The sequence below is a fragment of the Epinephelus lanceolatus genome, chromosome 1, assembly GCF_041903045.1.
Source record: "Epinephelus lanceolatus isolate andai-2023 chromosome 1, ASM4190304v1, whole genome shotgun sequence".
Classification (NCBI taxonomy): domain Eukaryota; kingdom Metazoa; phylum Chordata; class Actinopteri; order Perciformes; family Serranidae; genus Epinephelus; species Epinephelus lanceolatus.
In genome coordinates this window covers 34,363,460-34,388,073 of record NC_135734.1, presented here as the reverse complement: position 1 = coordinate 34,388,073, position 24,614 = coordinate 34,363,460, and the positions used below count along the sequence as shown (strand labels likewise).

At 41.3% G+C, this 24,614-nt stretch overlaps 1 protein-coding gene across 1 annotated transcript in view; it reads left to right on the top strand.

Moving 5' to 3' along the window:
- The first annotated feature begins 910 nt into the window (after positions 1-910).
- The window catches only part of ppp1r16b (protein phosphatase 1, regulatory subunit 16B), a 154,799-nt gene continuing 131,095 nt past the window's right edge, over positions 911-24,614 (top strand). Inside the window, exon 1 of the mRNA XM_033625578.2 lies at positions 911-1,050. The gene's annotated coding sequence lies outside the window, so the exon portion shown is untranslated. The remainder of the gene's footprint in view (positions 1,051-24,614) is intronic.

Sequence of the window (24,614 nt, the reverse complement as noted above, 5' to 3'; positions counted from 1 at the left end):
GAATGCTGTGAGTTATAGTGAAGCCGATTTGTGTACTTACTTTGAAATTGTTGCTATTAAGCCATGTTTAATGTGTGTGTTTTGAATAAACTAAACTTTACAGCACTTCACAGAAACCTCCACCGCCGACTAATGTTTTGGAGGTGTAACTGCAGAGTGACACAAACACAATGCTCAAAACCATGAAGGCCATGGTGTAAGCTCTGCATGAAGCTGACACACAAGTATAAATCTGCCTTAGGGGCCGTACACATGCTGCATCGTCAACCGCTTGGAGACGTGAGGTTGGGCATGGGGCGCTACTTTTGTGCCTTTTTTGAGCTTGCTTTCAAGAGTGTGGTGGCAGGTTGTGTCTGAGGTTGCTAAGCAACGTTAACAAGCATCGCATCATAACCTGTTTACCTGAAATCCTGAGTGCAGAGCTGATCTTCTTCCAGGCAGTGTTTATAAATGTGTAGGCCTATTGTCCGTGGGACAGATGTAAAGCTCTGGCAACCCTGCACCAAAATGATAAACTTTTCCATATTTACGTGTGCTCGCCGGTGACGGCTTCACTCTGGAGTTTGAGCGCGCCTGCCGTGCATCTACATTGAAAATGCACAAAAAAAACGCAGCATGTGTACAACCCCTTTAAAGGGACTTGAAATTATTTCCCATAATGTTGAACTGTTTTTTTTTTAATTGAATAAATAAAAATTTAATCTCATTAGAATTACATTCTATACAATAAAAATAAAACCTATATTCATTGAGGTGGTGGTGTCAGGGGCCCCACTGTGAGCACCCCTGTCACACAGAGCGCTCCTCAGTCTCCTCCTCCTCTCAGCCCCGCCCTCCAGGAGTGACTTGGTGTTGGCGAGAGGAGAGAGAGGGACTCTGCAGACACACACACTCTCATACACACACATTCACACAGAGTCACACACACGGAGCTTTTCTCCTCAGCCCTGCTGTGTCTTCACTAACGGGACAAGTTTAAACCTCCAGGATATCTCCGCCGGTTCTCCGCTCTCCTCTCGCCTCCATGTGAACACCTCGACCCGGACTGAGGTGAGTGCACACTCGGAGTTGGCAGCTTTTTGGGGGGGTTGAGCCGAAACTAAACGAGGGGGAAGAAGAAGGGGATTTTTTCTCAGTAGAGGAGGAAGCGGCAGGCAAGAGGAGGAGGAGGAGGAGGAGGAGAGACATGTCCGACTCCTGCTCTTCTTTGGAGCAGTTTTAGCTAGCTCACTTTACCGCCTTTCAAAGGGTCACCAAACGCCTCACTAACATGTAGTTAAACCGGAGAAAACCGCCGTTTCCGCTGCTGCCGAATTCAGCTACACGGGTTGAGATTAGCAGAGCGGCTCCTACATCCTCTCCGGGATGTTGTTGCCATTACACCGCTGTAATGTTGCACACATGGCTTTGCCTACAACCGCATTTCTGCAGCAGATACTTTGGACACTTGGACACTTTTGTTGAAAGGCTGCAGAGATTCACTTTATAGAAGTGACTTTGTAAGTCTCTCTGCAGGAGTGAGGACAGCTCAAGGCTGTGAATGTGAAGGTTTGGTAAACCCAGATTGCAGTGTGCAAACTTTTGAATGGAGGATATGTGCACACCTTCATTTTTTGGTAGCCGTAGTGCAGAAATAGCTTTGTTAGGGGGTGCTAACTTTTATTTTCACTGTTACTTGATCAGCTGCTTGATGCATTTAGTCTATAACATATCAAAATATTGTGAGCATGTGCTTATTTTGTCCAAACCTCAAATATATTGATTTTACACCGACATAAAAGCAGATAAAGCACAAAATTTTCACACATTAGAGGCTTGAATGAGCATATGTTTGACAGTTTTGATTAATAAATGACTTAAATCTGTTATTTTAACCATCTGTCAATTGGTGAATCCTCTAAAATATTCAATCTACAATTGTATAAAAGCAGAAAATCATCACATTTGAGAAGCTGGAGCCTGCAATTTGCTTACAGGACTGCAACTAATGGTACATTTCATGATCGATAAATCTGCTGAATGTTTCCTCAATAAATCGTTTGGTCTGTAAGGTTCAAGATTAAAGGTTCAAAGTTCAGTTTATTGTCATTCAAACATGTTAAAGGGTTAGGGAGAGAACATTAAATAACATTAAAATAGCCCTACAATAAATACAACACACAGTTAAAAAACCAAGCAGCATATTAACGTGGTGCATCAACTATAAAATGCTAAAAACGGTGTAAAATGTCCGTCACATTTTCCAGGCCAAGACGATGTGTTAAAATGTCTCGTTTACTGCGAACCAGCAGTCCAAAACCCAAAGATAGTTTAGTTTACAGTGAAATAAAACAGAGAGGAGCAGGAACTTCTCATGTATACATGACTAAGGTGATTAATTATCGCAATGGTTGTCTGATTTTCTCGTAACAATCAATCACATCAGCTCTGCAACACAGACGAGCCCACATTAAACATCTATGAGACCCTGTCGTACCACCATGACATCAGAGCTGAGCCGTCTACAGGCTCTGTCTCTCGTTGTCACCGCCTCGTGTTTGCACAAAAGACTGGAAACATCGCCACTTTGTTAGTGTCACTCTGTGCTAGATGTGCACTTTGTTAAGGTGGGTGGTATCCTTGCCTGGCTGTGGTGGCCTTTTAAATGTTTGATGTATGGAGACGTCCTGAGCGCCTTCTCCTGCTGCTCCTCTCAGCATCTGCACCGGCTGTCGGCTCATGTTAGAAATGGGCTGTTAGAGCAAGAGAGACACACACAATACAACCGCCATTCATGCATACACACTAAGTACCAGAAAATGACCTGCAGGCCAGCATCATAAACATGCATCCATACTGTGATGTTTGATGATATAAACCTTGTAATGTAGCATGAGGCTCAAGGCCAAACTGCACTGTGTATGGTCTAGTTTCAGCGTTCACATGTGATGCTCACAAGTGGAATTCTGACACTGCGAAGAAGGCATGAAAAAGCAAACTGCCTCACTCCCCATCGCTCTCTGCACATTTTTAAAAGTATTTTTGGGCATTTTTCTATCTTTATTACAGACTCTAGAGGGATGACAGGAAACAAGGGAAGAAGAGATGCAGAAAGGCTGGGCCGGACTTGAACCGGTTATTTTGCTGCTCAGGGTTGGCATCTTGTCATCTGGCTCTCTACACATGATCAGCAGTAAGAGTTGTGCTCATTGTGAGATGGAGCTGCAGGGCACAGTGCGCAGAGGCAAAGCCTTGTGTAGGTTTACGTCACCATGTGTGGTAGGAAAGCCCAGTGAAATTTCAAAAACAAAAACCCAGCAAAGACTGTTGTGGCGTGGAGGCAATTGACCTCTTTAAAGAGCGAGGAAGAACACGAGTAAGAGCCTGATTGTCAAGAAGGGTTTGGGTTAGAAGTCTGTGCACTAATTCGTCTGCTCCTGCTGTTTGTTTCTTGACATCAGCCTGATGTGCTTTTGTAGCCAGATATCATTTATGGTATTTTTCATTTGCACATTGTCAACGTGATCTTTAGAGGAATGATAAGTTTGTATGTTTTAGACATAAAACGGAATGAAAATTTCATATGATGATTACAGTGACAACATTATCATGGTTCTCAGTATTATCATGGTATTGTTAAAATGTGCCGAGAACTGAGAATGCAATTTAGACGTCGGTATTTGGTTATTGTATAGTCCCAACTGTCCTTTACTCTCTGTTTATCATTTGACTGCTGTGTGAGCTCTACACAGTGACAAGATTAACTTAACGGTTATTATCAGGTGTAACAATAAAGGCGAGGCGTTCTGGTGTGAGTTTGTTGGGACTTTTTGATAGATTGTTGTTGAATGTTAGCCGCTGTTGTTGTGTTAGCTCGAGCTAACTGGACACTGACCTGACCTGAAGGAGAATGACTCCGGACTCTGGACAGAATATTTTAATGCAAGTACTTGAATATGAAAGTTACTTAAAATGCCCATCCCTTAGACACATACTGAAATAGTTTTATATTGAAAATCACAAATAAAATTGTTTGCAGCAACATTAAAATAATACTAACAATTAGCCAATTCCTTATGTAAACATATTAAACCATATCAATTGTGCATTACCATTAGAAATAGCGTATCTTGGGGTGTCGGTAGTATAGTGGATAGTGCCCGCGCCCCATATACAGAGGCATTGCCTCGTTGCAGCGGTCGCGGGTTTGAGTCCGGCCTGCGACCCTTTGCTGCGTGTCAGTCCCCACTCTCTCTCTGTCTCCCCATTTCACACACTGTCCTATCAATTAAAGGCAAAAAAGCCCAGAAATATAATCTTAAAAAAAAAAAAAAAAAAAAGAAATAGCGTATCTTTGAAATGCTTGCTTGAGTGTCTGTCTCACTTTAAATGTGGGCAGGGGACTGTTGATGACTGTGGTTGATGCTGGACAGTTTTGACCATGAGTTTTTCAAAGCGTGGTAATCAAACATGTTTTCAATGATACTTAAATTAGAAACTGTTGCAGCTTCCAGATAAGTTGAAAAATAGCCGCCCACAGATGCCATAAGGGGAGATATGATAAACTCACTGTCTTTGGTTTAGTTTTGCTCTTGTTTGATGATCCAGGTGCTTCGGTTTAAGAGTTGACTGATTTGCAGCATATATAGAGAGTTGGAGGATGACGCTATGAACTCATTGTCTTGACTGTCACGTTTAAAAAATTAAAATCAAAGTTCCCAAATAAACAGGCCTTTACAAAACAAAGGTCAAATCAGTGGGGTATTAAATGACTTCATCAAACGATAAAAACTAAGATTAACCAAATAGGTCTTGGTTAAAAACTGTAACCCCGTGGTGTCTTCCACGCTCCACACTCACTTTAGCACACCTGCCTCTAATTAAAGGTTCCCGAGATGCCAGGTCAGGCGGTGCATTAAAGTGACTCAAAAAATAATGTCTCTAACAAGAAACAGTATACAATAGACTGTATAATAAAGATGGACGAGATGACAGCTCCACAGATTCGAAGCCAAAACATCTCGAGTGCCTCCTTTTGGTATAGGTCGTAGACCCCGCCCCCTCAATGTTAGTGCATGGGGCAACTAAAAGCTAAAAACTCAAAGTACATGTCAAATACATTTTTCCCAAAGATGGTTTCTGTCATTTATGGGAGTTTTTTTTAATCACACTGCCGATGTTCAAGTGTTTATTTTTCTGATAAGTTTGGTTTTAATTAGTTATTTGATGCTATAAAAAGTGGGTTTGACGTCATGATTGCCAATCATGATTGCCAATCAGTGTGCTCGTGATTAGTGGCCCTGCTTGCGATTGGTTTGACAGCTGTATAGGTGGGAACTCAGTACCGCAGTGATTGTTACTGCACAGTCTCTGGCTCCAAATTACGTCACCAGCGCAAGATGGCGGCAAGATGGGATATTTTGGCTTCTTTTTGTTACAGTGGGAGGAAGTGGAGACGTGTTGTCCATCTTTATATACAGTGATTAGGTATCTGTACCATGGCTTACTGTGAACAGTATCATCCCTTGTACGTTTCATACATTGCAAAACAAATCACCAAAACAAAAAATTTGCTTTGAAAATTGCTGTGGTTTCTTGCCATTATCGTTCGGACCAAATGCACACACTCACCCATAATCACACGCTTGGCCACATTAGAAATGCACTCCTCCACATTACAGCCAACAGCTCCTCTGGTATTTCAGACAATAAATCATTAGGCTGTATATAGTGTAATGGCAAAATTAGATTCCTCTGAGTGTCTGAGTGAGCTGTCTCTGATCTCTGAGGAGCCCCACTGCTCTCCTTCAGTACTTTCTCTCCACTGATGAGCTGCCTCCATAATATATTCTCTGTAGTTTTGTACCCTAACTGATGTTTAATTATTCCGACACAGTGATTTGGCTGTTGCTCATAAAATATTGAAACAGAGGCGGCCCAGGAGGCACACTGAAAGACCTCGGCTTCACTTTATCCTTAAATACCAGTCGGAGTGGAGCTGGGTGCCGTCTGTGACTGACATCAAAGCAAGTCAACACAGACACACAACCAACAAATAAGTTGTTTAATGACATGTTTTAACTTCAGTGAAATAGAATTTACTATTTTTTCCAGTCCTCACAGGAAGTCTCATGTTTGGATTGGAAATCTGTTCCCTGACCTCCTGCTGCGTAAGATGTCTTCTCTGAAACCAGTGTGCTTGATTACTATCGAAAAGCGATTATACGAGATCAGCGCTCTGATTACAGCTACCAACCAGGCACTGTCTGCTAATCTGCGGTCTTAATACTGAGACCGGCAAATCTCAGGGCAGCTATCATGGCTACTTAGGGGCCCTTAAAGTACATCACCCCATCTCTTGATCATTTTTTAATGAAGTTTCCTCAAAAAAACACCTGTTGATTTAAATATGTAGTTTGTATTGAAAGGTAGACTATTATATGTGTTGATAATCATACACAAGGTTATACTAGAGAAAACATGAGCATCCTCTTATTTCTCGTGTTCCTCTCATGTGTGTATTCATCTGTTTGTACTGACAGCGCTGTGAGTTATAAGATGTGCAGCAGTGCTGTACGACAGTCCCTGTATCTGGTTCTATTACGAGATAAAAGGATACCAAATTAAAACCAGTGGGCATGCAAATTATACCAGTGTTTTTTTCATATTGTGTTTTCTGGCTTTTGTAAATATTTAAGTGATCAGTGGACGTAATAGCAGATCACCTGCTGCTGATGCATGCTGGGATAGCTGAGCCCCTCGTGTGACCACTCGCTGAGAGGATAAAACCACAAACATCATTGTGCTGTTGAGGAGAGCTTTAGCATCCTGTCGTCCTAATCGATCAGCGCTGTGTGTGTGTGTTTTTGTGTGTGTCGGTTTGTTTGTTTGTGTGCCTTGTGATTCGCAGATGGTCACTGTCCATTTAAAACCACAGATCTCCACAGTTGGTGATTTTAAGGTTTCAGATAAATTGAAGGATTACAGACTTTATGGCTCCAGACAGTCCTGTTTCTTAGGGGCTTGGTCACACCAGTATTCATAACCTATCTGAAATGTATATAAATTCAAAGATGATGTAAAATATAAACTTCAGACTGAAATCAGTGAATTTCAGTGAATTTGCTTGTGAAAGTGAAACAAATTTGCAGGGCTGCCCCCTCAATGGGGAACCCTCAGTCGACTGAGATTATTCAAGCTGAACAGTCGTTTTTTTGTCAGTCAGTGTTGCAGTATACCTCTAGGGACGTTTTAGTCCCCAGATGTAGCTTCAGACTGAGCGCTCCTTGCTTTGACGCTGCTCTCCGATACAGGCAGCTGTGGACCCAGACCCAGGGTGAGTCTGAGACGGAGGCAGCTGCTCTGAGGAAAAGAGGCTTTGCTCAGTCAGGATCCGAGATAATGTTATCATCTGCCGCCTGCATAGAAGTGGCGAATATTGCTCACAGCCAAACACAATACAGTCTTTGGCTTTTGTTTGATATCTGACGTCAGGAAAAAAGTGTGCTTGCAAATTTCCTGCCATCAATCGCGCAGTTAGCATGCATGAGCTCAGAGGGCTAACTTGGCTTGTTTAATTTATTACTCAAACGTCACTGTCACCCTGAACGTCTCACGGAACCCAGTTCCAAGCTCTTTATGGGAATAAAAGGAAAAAATAGTTGAATATTAGTATTGAACAGCAAAACCTGATTTGACTGACATAATTCTCAGTTGAGTGCAGCCCTATAAATTCATTTGGTGCCTTTCCATAAAGATCAGCTTTGGATTTTAAAGTGCAAATTGGCGCTTGCTGGCCAATTGCGAACCCCAAAAGCCCCCCCCCCAGCACCACAATCATAAGAGTTAGGGACAAAAATAGCTAATTAAATCCTCTGTGAATGTGTTTAATATGTATTGACTTACCTGGTTAAATGGGTTAAATAAAAATAGCAATTTGTCAAACATCTGTTAAACAAGCAGTACTTCCAGCACAGCATCGTTGCCTTTACTGTACGTGGACCAATTATGCTGTTATGTGCAGTCACCTCCAAAAGACCCATTCTGAGACAGGAAATACCCTGCGTTTAACCAAATCAAAATAGATTATCAACCCTTCAAGGAAAAAGAAAAGACACCACCTAGTCCCCATTAGCTAATCTATCGGATTGGTTTATTAGAAAAATAAATTTAAACTATTTTGATTAGTAATCCATTGTTATTTTTCATGCAAAAATGGCAAATTGTTACCTGCTTCCAGCTTATCATTTCAGCTTTTGTCTTTTGTATCAATGTCGATCGCACAAAACATCATTTTCAGACGTCACCTTGGGTTTCCAGGGTATTGTGATTCCTTGTCTTACAGTTTTCTGACATTGTATTTACTAAATGATCCATCAATGTAATTGCGGTAATCAAATCTGTAAACCCACTCTGGTAAATGTAAAACAACCTTAATTACATGTGACCCTTTACACCCCCTCCATAACTCATTCCAACTCCTTACATCAGGCCGAATGAATGGATGTATACATTAAAGTTGATATACTTCTTTCTGGTGCGACCTGGCTCGTAGAGTTCTTGAAAACCTGATAACATTATCTTCAAAATGAAATGTCAACAAGTGTAAAACAAGGCTGTTTCCTTAGTTTCTTTAACGTTTATATTTGAGAGCAATCTGATGTTGTATAAATCTGCATTTCTGTGTACTGACGCACATGAAGCACAGTGTGTTGCTGCACTTAAAGCAAAAATAAAAAGCATGTCTTTACGGGCTTTCATGCATTAAGTATGTTCTTTGTGACTCAGTGTTCTTACATCCTTTTTCTGACTGCTGTATTTAAAGCTCTTGGCGTGTTTCTGTGCCGAAGCCCAACATCTCATGCAGACTGTGCCGTTTAGAGGTCAACCTACCAATTGGAGTCAGTGGAGTGTTGTGAACAGGAAGTGAGCTCATAGAGTTTGTGGCCTGCACTCTGTGTTCAGGAAGGCGTTTGGGGCATTGTGAAGGTTTTTTCCTCACATTGTTGTCGAGAGCACACAGCCAAGCCTCCCTGGTCTAGTTTGAATTCTGCACGCTTCACTCATATGTGCATGAAATCGCTGCATTTTCCAGTGTCTTATCCGGGTTATCTTTATAACATATAGAAAGCATGAAATGAGTTCTCCTCTCGTGAAATGCATTGCTTTTACAGCTGTTCTTCACGCAGTCTGTAGCCTCTAAAAGTAATCACTATCTGTAAGGATTCGTGCTTTCATTCTGCTCTCCTGATGAGCAAACTGCCTCTTAGATTAGATGAACACAGCTGTTGAACTTCAAAGGCAAATTCAGCCAACATTGAAAGTGTTGTTGAAATAGTCCCTGTGTGTGTGTGTGTGTGTGTGTGTGTGTGTGCGTGTGTGTGTGTGCTTGCATGCTTTTTGAAGGCTGTTTTTATGAATTCTGCCTCTGCTGTTTGAGATGGGGCCTTTAATGTCTGATTTGCTCTGTCTTCCATCTCTGTCTGCGCTCTACACTCATTGGTCTAAAATTGACTGCACACTCTGGTGCCTGGTTGTGCCTGGTGGTGCCAAGGCTGCAGTCGAGGGCTGTGTGTATGTGTGTGTGTGTGTGAGTGTGTGTGTGCGTGTGTGTGTGCGTCTGTGTCAATACCTTGTGGTTTGTGTTCATGGTGTTGCTTCTTCTCTGTTTGCCCTGTGTGTGTGTTTGTGTGAGCACAGATGTGTCATTTTTTGCCCTTTTTTGACGATGGCTTACTGTGCTCGAAAACCCTCAATACACACACGCATTCCTGCACGCACTCACACACACACACACACACACGCGCGCACGACGCTCTGTTAACCACTAATGTTTTTCCCATTAAGGTTTTAAGGTTTTATAAACTAGTGAGAACTGATGCTCCTTCAGCTCTGATTTCTTAAGTGCATGATTCCTTCGAAGTGTGAACAGCTGTATCTCTTTAAATAGTGATGTTCGAGCATAAGTTTGTCTGAAAGCTTACTTTTAGGAATACTCAGAAGAGACCGCATGTTTTAACTGTATTAGTGTCTAGACATGATGCTGGTGTTCAAACTTATTGGCACCAGTTGCAGCATTAATTTAAAGAAGGAGCAGGTATCTCGGCGTTGACGCAGATCCTCTATGTGATCTTCTGCTGCAGCAGCTCCTCAGATACAATGACATGATGGTCAGTTTTCTCCTGCTGTGGGTCAAAGTTCCTGCTGGATTTGAGTGCAGCTATCTAATTACCTTCACTGAGGAAGTTATTTTTTCTGTCCTGTTTGTTTGTCAGCAGGATGTCTTAAAAATCACATCAGGAGCCTTCAAAGAAATTTAGCAAAAAGTAAAGATGGTAACATTCAGCTGTTGATTGGTTAACCGCCGAGAATATTCTTGACCGGATATGCATGTCGGTCTGTAGCAGTGTTGTGGGATTTTGTGATAACCACACATAATTTTAGCCTGTACAAAAAGTAATGAATGAATTTTTAATTGACTGTATCAGTGTGTTTTGCACACTCATTTCTTTATAAAGAGGCAAACTCTAACTCAAACTAAAAAATGTAATGAAATTGAATAATAATAATAATAATAATAATAATGATAATAATTTTAAAAGGAATCTATTTGTCGCTGTTGGTGTGTGGGAATTACAAGTGTGTGACATATCGCATTATCTTACATTATTTCCAGTGTAAATGGATGTTTTATTGGTGCTTTGATGTAATCTTAAAAAGTTTAAAATGAATTCTTGAATCGTTTTGTTGAACATTTCAGGAGTAAGAGTTGGTTGTCAGTCATTATTTGATATTGGTAAATAAAAACAAACGTTTATGTCATGATGAGAGTGATAAAACACGTTATAGAGGCTATTGTGCACAGGTATAAATGCAGGTGTGCCTTGAGATTTTGGCTTGCCCTTTGGTGAACCTTGGGCAAAAAAAGTTTAGGCTAATTCTGCTGCTCTTCAGTTTAGGTTGGAGACAGACAGCTGGCTAGCTACGTAATCATGCATAAACATTGCACTCACTGCAACTGGTCTCTACTGGTTAGCTAGCCTTGGCTGCTCTGCACTGCATGCCAGCTGGTTTGGGTGGGAGCTAATGTTAGCCAGCAGCGCCGCTCATTTGCTAATTACTGCTAGTAACGGCATCCTGACCTAACAGCATTGCTGTGGAAGCATTGCGCCTGGTGAGTAAGCTGAGCTGCAAACCCCTGTTAGCACCATTGTTAGCTCTGTTAGCACCGTCAACATTGTCAGCACACCGGATGCTAGTTAACAACGTTGAAGGGGTTTTGCGACTCAAAAGGAAGCTGCTTACTCACCAGGGCTACCTATCGGTAGACCAGAAGGTGCCCACCATGTCTGGCAGCAATGTCATCTCGTCAATGAGGCAGCGTTACAAGCAGTAATCGCAAACCATCCCAATATTGACTGGTTACCAATAATTTTATTTAATCTTTATATTGTTAGGAGAAGAAGTCATATAAAAGTGATGCTGTCTTCACAGGAGGTTTGTTTTGAATCTTAGCTTGAGTATGATCGTCCTACTTCCCTTCAAGCCTGCTAGTCTGCCTTTACGCTTATTTACTGTTGTTCTGATCGGCCATATGTTTAAATTATTCTTGGAAAATTGGCAGTAGTGTATGGGTTAGTGGAGCGATGTGACAATGACTGAAGGAAGCCCAGAATAAAGTTAAAAAAAAGAGACAACTTCCATTACCCTACTTGGAAGATAATACTGTGTGGCATCAAGGTTGGCCTGCATGTTATTCTCTACTCAGTGAAGCATTTCCATGCAAGCATTGCTGTAACTAACGATGTTATCATGACATATGCAGACGATTTTTTCCGCTGGGAGTACAGATTGCATTCTGCTTGCGCACTAACCATACCACAATTTAACAGGAACTGATCTCTGACAGTGTTTCACTCCCTGCATGAGATTGGAAAAAAGTGTTCATATGTTAGGTTTAACTATCCCAAGTTCAAACACAACCATCAGTGTTGAAGTTTTAACTGTTCTAAATCAGAAATTCAAAGTCCCGATGAAAGTAGCTCTTTGTTCTGATAAGTTATCAGTGGATTTGCTGTATAACTGTCACTTTTTAATGTGAACACTGACAAAAAGAACAGATTGTGCTGATCAACTGATCTGCTTTGTTTGCCTTGGCTGCTCTGAGACTAACAGATACAGACAGACTTTTGTCCTGTAGTGTAGTTAGATGGGAAATCAGCGTGTATAGCTCTTGCTCCGGCCGTGCCCGCAGTTACTGGGACAGTGCAGGCTCACTGCGCACCCATCTTGGTCTCGTAGTGGATTAGAAGTGACACTTACTGCAGGCTGGCTGAGTCTAAGCCTTGTTTACCCTGGCTGGGTCTTAGCCGGGGACTCAAACCATCATTAGGCAGCGAAATGACTCAACAGTGGGACAGAGCTCCAGACAGGGAGAGCGGGAGAGAGAAGACTAAAGAGGGAGGAAAAAAAGAGTGGGAGGAACAATTCAGAAAAGACACAGAGAGTAGTCCTAAATTTGAGTGAACCGGATGACTTCAGCAGGGGGGGTAGCTAGAACCTGGAGGCCAGGGCGTGCTGTGGTCAAACCCTTTTATAAATAAACAGACAGATTGGTCTAAAATAAACATGAATCGCTCAAGTCAGTGTGGAGCAGATGGACGAATAACCCCACCCAGGCCCACGACAGGACAGCAGGCCCTAAACACGGGCTGCTGTTGTTGTATAGAGAAGCTGCTGCTGGCCAGTTTGTCCTGCACCTAAGGTGAGCATCTACACCAGAAAGTCTGTAGAAAACAACATTTGTCCAACTCAAAATTGACTTGACACAAGGGCATCAGTGGTGTGTCTTGTCAGGGGAGGCTGTGAACCCTGACTGGAGGGTCTGGATCACTTTTTTGAAAGCTGTAAACCTGGTTGTCTCACCACCACTTCAGGCCTGCACGCTGTTCTGCTGATGTAACAGAAAGCAATAGGCTTACGGTGGACAGGTGAAATAAAAGCTGTCCATTTAAAAAAAAAAAAAAATCTCAAGGAATAAAAGGACCTGTCACACAATAACAGAGATGACAAGCAAATGGAGACTACAGACTCACATAACAACAAAGCAGACAAAGGAGAATACAAGTATATTTTGCACAGTGCACAGTTTGAATCTTTACTGCAAAGTGCCTGCTGGTGAGAAGAGGTGAATTATATTCCTTCAAAGTTAGCCTAATGGACTGTAAGACAGGAATACAGATGACTGGGTCTAGATGAGAAGACTTAAGCTGCTTACACACAGGGAGCCTGCAACGTTTCTGGCTAAATTATCTGGGAAGTTCAAGAGTTCACACGTAGGTCTTGTACTGTATATGGAAAAAGTCTGTGTCATGTCTTGATGTCTTTGCTGCATATGTTATGTAACAGATGGTATGTGGCTTGTGAGATGGTAATGCAAGATATTAAAGGTACACTGTGAAGTTTTTCATCACTGATACCACTATGCAGCAGTGTTTTATGAATGGGTCCTTGTTTTGTGTGAGCATAAGAGTGAGGTGATGGTTATTCTTGCTGCTGATTTCGTATTATTTAAGTGATCAAAGAAGCATAATAATGCGCCTGCAAAGGCAATTAAGAAGAAGACTACAAACTAGCAAGCATGGATGTAACCAATACACGATTCAAGATACAAATTACAAATGTTTAATGAAAAGGAAAATGCATAAAGACCTGTAATGGTTAGTTGATTAATAGGGGGCGGCAGTAGCTCCGTCCATAGGGACTTGGCTTGGGAAACAGAGGGTCGCTGGCTCAAGTCCCGGTCTGGACCAAATATGGGGCATGGACTAGTAGCTGGAGAGGTGCCAGTTAGCGTCTGGGGCACAGCCAAGGTGCCCTTGAGCAAGCACTGAACCCCCAATTACTCAGGACGCCTGTCTGAGGCAGCCCCCTTGCTCTTACATCCCTCCATATGATTCATGTATAGGTCCTGTTTGTGCATGTGTGTGTATTTCGGGGCCTGTGTGTATATGACATTATAGTGAAAAAAACTGAATATCTCCACACGGATTAACAAAGTACTTCTTCTTTTTCTTCTTTGTCTTTGTCTTCGTCTTCTTATTGATAAGTGGATTGGTAGAAATGGGCAACTATTTTGATAACTGATTAATCAGTAAAAGCATCGACCATTTTCTACTCCCAGCTTCTCAAATGTGTATATTGCCTGTTTTCTTTAGATAAAGATGATTGCAAAAAACACTCCTCAGGGAATGTTTTAGTGTCTTGTCGTTGGCTCTTCTTGGCTCTTGTTCTCCATCAAACCATTATGCAAGAAAACCGGCACTTCGAGTGTGCTTTGCCTTTCAGCAGAGCTGTGGAAGAAGATTGCTGGTAATCTCACCAGGTCTTGCCACAGTGTCATACATAAAACCAAAAAAGTGCACTCAGTAGCGTGCAGATCTCTGCCAGGTGCGTCAAAGGGTGAGGAACAGGGAGTGCAGGGCAGACTGTGTATCCACGTGGATGAATGATAGTGGCGGAACAAAGAGTTGAATCTCACTCTGTTGTCCCTCCCAGCTCCCTTACAATCAAAGTAGTGACAAAGATAACAACACTCATCTTAAACTCATCTTTAACTAACTTTACTGGATCATAACATATGGGGTATGAAATTAATTTGCAGATGCTCTGGATTGTTGAAGATTCTCTGTCATCCAGGTCATGGTAATCTTAAGTGCTATATGCTACATATGTAGACAATGACTTGGTTGAGTTTCTTGAAGACATTTCCCCTCTCATCCAAGAGGCATCTTCAGTTCATGAAGAACTGAAGTGAACAGAACTGACAAAGCCTCTTGGATGAGTCCAAGTCCAGTTGCCTATGATATAGCACTGAAGACTGCAGATGCTCTGGTTCAAAATGAGACAGAAATTTTCTATGGATGTCAGTTTTTGAACAGGATCAGGATCAGGATAAACTTTATTGTCCCATGTGGGAAATTTGTTGTAGACAATCGTGCTACATAAGCTGCAAACAACATAACAATTAAACAGACTCACAAAAATGTCAGACAATAACAAAAAAAGGAAGGTCAGCTGTCGCAATGTCACAGTGTACACAGTATTGCACATTTCCCGGGGAATTGCACCAAAATGATGCTATTATATCAAGAATCATTAGCACCATAAGTAGTCAACAAGAAAAGTGCTAAAGTGCTATCAAAGATCCCACCAGCAAATAAATAGTCTGATTAAACAAGTTTACAATAATATAAAATCAATAAATATGAAACAGAACAGCAAGATAAAAGAAACTGAATAAAGTCAAGATAAATATTAGATATTAACCAGATCAAACCAAGGGACATATAAGACCAGAACAATGACAAAGGCCAAAATGTGGTCTGCAGTTGACCAGGTAAGGCTTGTTTCTTTTAGCCTAGCCGAGTGCCAGAAATGCCTTTAGCTATGTGATTTTGTTGATCACTTGTGGTGCGTACTGGCAAGTTAAGAGGAGTGAGGAGTCAGCAGTCAGTGACCGTATAAAACAGCCACTAAAACATGTTTTTCAAAAAATGTGAATCCCCAAAACCATGAGAAGTCCTTGACCACACAGTCACAAATGTGCATGATAAATATTAGGCTGATGGGTCCAGTAGTACTTGATATTAGCTGCAGAAACACATGGACGAACGAATGATAAAAATGGAGCTCCTGTTTTCATATGAAGATAAAGCTAAAAGTAAAACACTTGTAGGTTAAGGTGCAACAGGGACAGTCTGAAATCACCAACTTGTCACAACACTTGACAGGATTGCGTCTAGAGATGGTAATAGGGATGATGATTATCTGTTTGGGCATCTTGGGTTTGAGAGAGTTGTACTCACTCTCTTGTTTTCTCCTCTTTGTGATAAGCTTTAATCCTGTGAGTTTATGGAAGTAATTCTGCCCTCTTACCTTGTTTGAGGTATCTATCTGCTCTTGGTACGTTTGGTACAATGATAAAATACAAATAGAACTGTTTTTAAAGGCTTCTACAAGAAACCTCAGTCTACACTAGCAGAGATAAACAAGAAGCTTACGAGGTGTACGGTAAGAGTGCTCTAAATCCTTCAGTTTACACACTGTCTGCTGGGTAATCTGAGGCTTCAGCCTCCCTCTGACCTGCTGCTCACACTGTGGCGGGCTTGTGCTGGGATGGAAAATGTCTGTATGTATTTGTCAGTTGACATAGTTGTGTCTCTAGTGGTAAAATTACTATTTAATATAATGGTTATTTATATCTGTACTAAGCAAAGATAAGCATGCAGATCTAAACCCTTTTGTTTTTGGCTGTAATTCTAAGAGACTCAAGCTTGCAATATACACACGAAACAGGACTTTGTCTTCCCACAGGCAAAATGGTGGGTTTGTCAGAAAAAGTGCTGCATTGTGCTTTGATTGTTGCAGTTCTGGACATCAGTTGTCACAACTTGTCAAAAAATGTGTACGTTCTGTTGCCGCTCTTTGTTAAGATGACATGTACTTGGTTGTGCTTTTCATGTGTGACTATTTGGGTGCATGGTTTTTATTTACATCTGCCCTTTCTCCCATCATTTCCATTGCGGGCAGATGGGCTATTGTGAGTTGAATATGAATCAGTGTGAAGCAGGAATTGGAGGGAAAAAGCATCCTCTGAATCCAATATGAATGCACAAAAACCTACAGAGAGCATAAAGAGTGTTTCTTGTTGTTGTTTTCTTCTTCAACATTGTACAGCTTCATTTTTATTCACACCACACCAACAACATTGGAGCAGATTGATAGTGTATCTCAGCATGTCTCAATGTTTGAGGCAGAGTCTGGTTGCTTTTTAGGATGTTTGCCCATGTAGATGTTGTTGCTCATTTAAATTTCTGTTTTATTAACATTTTTGCATGTTTTCATTTTATTCCAGTTCACTCACTTAACTCCTTTTCTGAATTTATCCCACTACAACACTGTTTTTTTCCGTTGTGATTTAGCTGCCGTGTGACCATGAGGTCCGTTAAGTGGAGGTGTCGTTAAGGTGCAGTATTGGATGTCTGCTAAGTAATGATCAGTGACACCTGCATGTGTCCTTAGACAGTGGCTGTCAAACTTTCAGACACATTTTGGGACTTAATGAAAAGTGGAGTGCCAAAATGTCTTGGCTCGTTCAGGCTTTTTTAGATGTTAGTATATTTAGCATCATTTGTTATGTATTCTGCTTCGGCTGCTCTCTGAAAGCAACAAAACAAGCAGGACATGATGACAAGATAGACTTTTCATAGAAACATGCTGCAACAAGCAAAGTAGCAAAATGTAATGACATCAAACAGGTTAACAGATTTTGTTTGTTTTAGTGTCACAGCAGATTCTCTAAATAATTAAGTAGTATTATTGGAATCTGCCAAGAAAGGAAACTATAAGAACACAGTAACAAACTTCTGCTACTTGGTGATGATATGCTGCTCATGATGTGTGTGAAAATGACACTATTTTGAAAAACGACAGTGGCTTTATTCTTGCAGTCTTGTTAAAGAAGTAGAGACATTTGGCTCTCTTATATAAAGGTCTTAAACTGGAACTTCCATCTTGGTTAGGATCTTTCCTTCCTCCCAGACAGCTTGGTCTCACTCCCAGAGTGTCAAAATACACTGCTTTGGCGCTGGTTAGAATTTGCGTGAGATGCACTGGGCTTTCTATCAACTCCAACGTAAACACATCTGCGTATTATTGGACACTAACAGCAACAGGCATAGTTCAAAGAGCATGAAAGTTTGCTGAGGGTGGGTGGGATGGAAGTTGGATGAGTCCAACAAACACCGGACTTTGAGAAGACCAGAGCAGGAGACTGGTGTTTGAAACCAACAAACAACAAGTAGAGTTTGTTTGTGCCACTCAGAGCTGGGTGGTTTTAGGCAGCATCCATGATCTTTTTGTAACTGTAACGTTTTGTTGCCTAAACCTAACTGCTGACACGTTCTTACTGCCGCATTTGCGCCACTCAGAGCCAGGTGTTTTGTTGCAACACATGGCAAGCTTTCAAGCTGTGTTTGTGCCACTCAAAACTGGGTATTTTGTAGCAACACATCACTGCCTTTCCAGCTGTGTTTGTGCCACTCAAAGCCAAGTGTTCTTAGTGACATCCATGATCTTTTCCTAACCATACCTGAGTAGTTTTATTATCTAAAACTAACAGCTGACTCCTACTTACTGCTGTGTTTGTGCCACTCAAAGCTAGATGTTCTTAGCAATATCTGACTGTTTTCCTAACCATAACCTAACAGCTCTGTTGTCTAAACCTAACTGCCAACCCTTCCTGACTTCCAACCCCTTCTGCGTCGATACAACACAAAAGGTTGCCCCCTGTCCTGCCCAAGTGTCAAAATATGACAAGTAGGGATGAGAGCACATTGTCCCAGGATTTGTCAATGGACTTTAGTGACCCCCATGTCTTACACCTTTCCTTTCAGGTGATTTGAGGTGAGTTCTGGTTTCTGGTTTTGTCCGACTTAGCTAAATACTGGATTTAAGACAGTACAATGGTGGGGGTGTTGGCCCTGGTGCGGTGTTGACCCGGCTGTGTCAGGCAGGACGAAGTACAACCATGAATTAGGTTAACAGGAATTATAATGTGGACTTAGCATGACTGTAAGGCCAGCAGGGTTGTGCTGCAGTGATTAATATGTTGGTCACTTACATGTTGGTCACTAGGCCCCGCAGGATCAGTCCTGGCAGAGAAACATAGATTTCCTGCAAGATTGCTGTCTGCGTATTCACAAGCATCAAGTAAACAGCTTATGTGGGCGTAAGCTGATGTAGTTTGGGTGCTTATGAGCTGAGTTGAGCTTATTCAACTGTGGAATATTAAATTACATTTGGGCACAGAAACGTAAATGCTTCTTGGCTCAGTTCTGAATACAGCTGGCCAGTTCTGTAGCTCCCCAACACCTTGCTTTTGTCGACATGCAGTCTGCTGTCTACCTCTGCCCTGGTTCATTACGACAGGGGAGACAATGACCCAGAATCTAGTTGACCTGAGTGCTTTAAATCAAGGCTCCACCGGAGGAAATAAATTCTCTCCCCACCAGCACGCCCAGCGCCAACTAGGACAACTAATCCAGACAGAATAAAAACGTCCTCTTAGAGGACGCCGAGGGAGAGAGGGATGGAGGAGTGAAAACGTGATAGACCAAGAAAGAAACAAAGATAGAAAGAGAGGGACAGAGAGGAGCTGGATTACTGAATACATAGATGGAGATGCTGTTGTGCACTGCCGCAACAACAACATGCTTTTCTGACATAAGACAAGTCATCTCACGGGACACTGATCTGAGCAGTCCCATGGAAAGTAAATAACAAAATTGTTAGAAAATACTTTCCGCATCCATTCTTCTATATTTTTCCACCATCCTGTTTATAAATCTGAGCACAGATTCTCTGCTGACTTTGTAAAGCGGTTAATTGGAATGATCCAGATGTTAAGGGCTGGGTATCAAACCTTTTCACCACTGAGTACTAAAAACTGCAGTACTTTATTTGATACCCATAATATGGAGTGGCATGTAGTATAGCCATACGGCCTTTTGACACAGAGATTGAGCTGTAGAGCCACCACAGAGTCCTTTCTTTACGCCACCTTTGCATTTTTACACAGGACCAAAAACCACAATCTGTATGGGCTATAGATGCTGTTGTGGGAGTGTGAGCTCTGCTCTGGGGACAGTTGTGAGAGTCCACCTGGCCGTACACACACACACACACACACACACACACACACACACACACACACACAGTGACAGGGCTAACTATTAGCATCACAATGCTAACATCACCCATCGTTTTTTAGCTGGTTTGACGACTGAGTCAAGCTGTTTCAATGTGAATTTATTGGGACCATTTAACAGCTTGGTGTTGGATGTTGTTAGCCACTGCAGCTGTGTTGATTTCCAATTTGCTCTGATATTGATTCCAGTGGGGGTGTTTCAGTTACAGTACCCATATTTGCTAGAATGTGAAAGAGGTTCTCCGAGAGCCATTACTGTAGGTTTTACAAGAAATTATTATTATTTTTTTTTTTAAAGATATTTTTTGGGCCATTTTGCCTTTAATGGACAGGACAGGTAAGCGTAAAAGGGGGAGAGAGAGAGGGGATGACATGCAGCAAAGGGTCACAGGCTGGATTCGAACCCGGGCTGCTGCGGCACAAGAAATTATTTTAAAAAGAATAAATTCAGAACAAGATTTAAAACTAAATGTTGTTGTAGTGCAGCAACAGTAATATTTAAACAGCAAAGTTGCAATATAAATTCAATATTTCACTGGGAACACATCTAAATATTGGTACAATAAATCATAATCCTGACATCACAATACTGAGTGAAGTTTAGAGAGAATATTATATTATATAGAAGAACATAGGAAATGTTTCAGTCATACTTGGTAATTTGGTCAACACCTTAAAGGTATCGAGCACTGATACCCAGCCATAGTGCTATAATTTTAAACCATCAGTTTTGGACTTTTTGAATGAAGTTCAAGACTTGACCAGTTTGAGGCTATTTTATGTAGACACTTGTACAGTGGGCAGCACGGTGGAACAGTGGGTAGCATTGTTGCCTCACAGCAAGAGGGTTCCTGGTACAAACCTAGGGTGGGGATTCAATCCCTGGGTGGGGTAGCCCCTCTGTACGGAGTCTGCATGTTCTCTCCTTGCAGCGTGGGTTTTCTCCAGGTACTCCAGCTTCCTCCCACAGTCCAAAGACATGCAGGTTAATTGGCGACTCTAAATTGCCCGTAGGTGTGAATGTGAACATGAATGATTGTCTGTTTCTATGTGTCAGCCCTGTGATAGTCTGGCAGCTTGTCCAGGGTGTACCCCGCCTCTTGCTCAATGTCACCTGGGATAGGCTCCAGCACCCCAGCGACCCCAAACAGGATAAGCGGTTACGGAAAATGAATGAATGAATGAATGAATGAATGAATGAATGAGTGGTATGAGTTCATTCACCTTACTCTGGACAAGAGAGCTAAAAGAGTTTTCCAAAACGTCTAATTGTTCATTTAACAATTGAGAACTTTGGCTTTTTTGTCGGAAAACAACTGTCAAAGTAAGGTTGTAAACAAGAGACATTTTGATGTTGATATTTCATCACAGGAGTATAGAACATTTTAAAATGATGCACAGGCCAGTTGATGTGAAATATGTCATAAATAAGTGTTTGTGTCTTCAAAGGCACCGGAGCAAAGTATCAGCCATTCATGTTGTTCCAGCTTCTGGTTCAGTATAGCTGCCCTAATCACGAGGTCACCTGTTGCCTCTTTTGACGCAAATGATGCATTAAGGCATCATCTTCTAAGATCTCAGTCCTTGACCAAATGTGTGTGTGTGTGTGTGTGTGTGTGTGTGTGTGTGTGAGGAGCTCCATGGCTCACTGAAGCCTGGCCTGTTTTCTGTTTATCTGTTTACATACAGCAGCAGCTGCTACTCTGCTTTTTCTTTCCACTCCTCTGCTCTCCTCTGCAGCTAAATAAGAAGGCTTTTTTTACTTTTTTTTTTTTTTGTTGTTGTCGAAAAAGGAAACTGCTGCTGCCGTTACAGAAGGAGCCGAGACAGACGTCCGCAACATGAAACACTGACAAATTGGTTCATACCATCAGAGACGAACTTAATGGCAAAAATCAAATAGAAAACGCATCTCTGAGAAAAAAACAAACAATCCTGTTCTGACTGAATATGCACCCTGTTGTGTAAAATGCTGATTGAGTGGGATGCAGAATAATGGAGTTGGCATTTTAATGAAATCCCCTTTTTCTTAGATGTTTATTTATACATCTGAGACAGAAATGGTTTTAAACGAGAATATAAGAGAAACACAAATGAAGAACATGCAGGTTATTAGTTGAAGCGAAGCCATATAAAGCCTAAAGACAAACATATAGAAAACATGATTAGGGTAGAAAGCTACATTCAAAGCATGAGTCAGTTTTTTTTACATTACAGACATTACAGAATGTGGAAATACTCAAATGGGAGTACGTAATTCAGAAAACATGAAATGAACCAAATGATTCGCAGCACTGAACAGAATAAAAATGACTGAGAGGAAGCTCCACGCAGGGTGGGTGTAAATAGTCACCACTGTGTTTAGGTGTAATGTAGCGTGTGTGTGTGGGTGGTTGTGTGTGTCCTGACTTTCCAAACTCAGACCTGCGTTCTGTCAGTTTGACATCAGTGACTTTAGCTTGACGTGGCCAGGGGGTCGTGTTTCGGCTAATGGCTGCGGTTGTCAGAAAGGTCAGATGTCAAATCTCAGTGCAGCAGTCAATACCAACTGCTTCCTATTTTAATGGCCGTGTGCCGTGTCATTAGCCCTTTGTGCAGTGTTTCCTCAACACTGACTCAGGGCCCGAATTAATTGCTAGTGTATGATAATGAGGACCTTTGGGTAAATCTGTGGTGAAATAAGTTTGAGAGCTGCTCTTACTGTCTGATTAAAAGATAATTCGTTTTTTTTTTCTTGCACTTTAGGGCTTTTTGTTTCCAGAGTGTCTTTCCTATCTGTGATGATAACATTGTACTCACCAAGTTAATTGTTCAGGGCGAAAAGTATGAGCAGTGAGATTTTAATTTCAGTTTTAAACAGACTTACACAGGAGAGAAAACACAGAACACAACAACTACTATGCAGTATTCCTGTCCAGCCAGTGATTTTTGATATGCTTGTGAAGAACTAGTTTGTTGGACATATCGTCTGACCACATCAGAGAACTTAAGTGTTTCTGCTCCAAATGGTAACCGTGGAAAAAAATGTGGATAACAGTACACATTTTTCAAACAGTCTTTTTCTGGAAGGCATTCAAGATGTTGCACTCTGTTGTACATGTGTAAATGTGTCAGAAATAGTATTAAAGAATGAAAAGACTAATTTCCCACCTTGGTAAACCTTGCCAAATGCTGCGAGAAGTGGGTTTGAATGTGGGATTGTTTGTGTGGATACTTAAATTCTCAGCTTTCCCAGTGATGATGTAGGAAAGGTGTAGGGTGAGGGGGCATTTTCAGACATCTTTAGCAACAATTCCTGTGTGCTCACTTTCTTTTCTTATCTCAACCTAAAGTGGTTTGAATCAGTGCTTCCCAGCCTTTTCTTGTTAGATAAGCTTAAGTACCCCTTCATTGACACTAATTATGTTCCAGATTAGGGATGCCAGTTTTGGTTAGTTTTGCTTTCAATAGCTCCTCACTGACTGTTTATTTTTTAAGAAAAAACACAGAATGAGGTGAAATACAGGGGGCCTTTTCTTTTAGTCCAGCCCTCGATTGAGTCAGTGAGGTTTAGCACTGCATATTAAAGCGCTGTCCATTAAGAGGTGATGGAAATTTATTGTTTTGTGATGTAAATGTTTTGCATTTTATTTTATGTTCTTTTGGCTTTACTGACAAACAGCTGACTAGCAGCAGAGTAGTGCCCACTGCTCAGCCTCCATTCTCTTCTGGTTAGCTTAGCACCAGCCACTGGTGCACTTCACACCAGCTGGGCAGAAGCTAGCTTGCGGCACCACTCATTTTGCCCCAGTGAGTAAGCAGCTTAATTTTGAGCTGCAAAACCCCTTTAGCAAATATTAACTATGTTAGCAAGGTTACCACTGTTAGCAGCCTTAGCATGGCTAATGGTGCTAACAATGCCAAAGGGGTTTTGTGGCTCAAAATTAATGGTAGATAGATAGGTAGGTAGGTAGGTAGGTAGGTAGGTAGACAGGTAGGTAGGTAGGTAGGTAGATAGATAGATAGGTAGGTAGGTAGACAGGTAGGTAGGTAGGTAGGTAGATAGGTAGGTAGGTAGGTAGGTAGGTAGATAAGTAGATAGATAGATAGATAGATAGATAGATAGATAGATAGATAGACAGATAATTAGATAGATAGGTAGATAGATAGACAGATAAGTAGATAGATAGATAGATAGATAGATAGATAGATAGATAGAAAGAAAATGATAGATAGAAAATGATAATAATAATACATTTTATTTGTGTAGCACACAAGAAGAAGAAGACACTTTACAAAAACAAAAAGAACAAAATAACATAAGAGCAGTACAACACAGTTAAGAGCAAGATAGATGATAGGTAGATAGACAGGTAGGTAGATAGATTGATTGGTAGGTAGATAGGTAGATAGATAAGTAGGTAGATTGATAGGTAGATGGATGGATGGATGGATAGATGGGTAGATAGGTGGGTGGATAGGGCCAACCAGTATAGCATTAATACCTTATTAGCTTTGTTCTTAATGTGGTAGCCTGCATCATAGTGATAATACTACTATTAAACTGAGGAGTAGCGCAGTTAGCCTACAGACCCACGTGCCTAACCGATTAACGGTTAACTGTTGACATCCCTATTAGAGATGTGGTTTTTTAAAATAAATTTGTCACAGGGTGATCATATAATTTATAATATATGTATACTGTTGATTACATATCGGTAGACATTGGTATAATTTTTTTTCTTAACAGGAAGTGACTCTTGAATTGTCTGTATTTTGCCTTTGTTAGTAGGTTTGGTCAGATTAACTGTTTGAAATGGCAGCATTTGGATGGTAACAATTTTATTCCGGTTGCTTTTAGCCATCTATTTTATCTACTCTGGCCAAG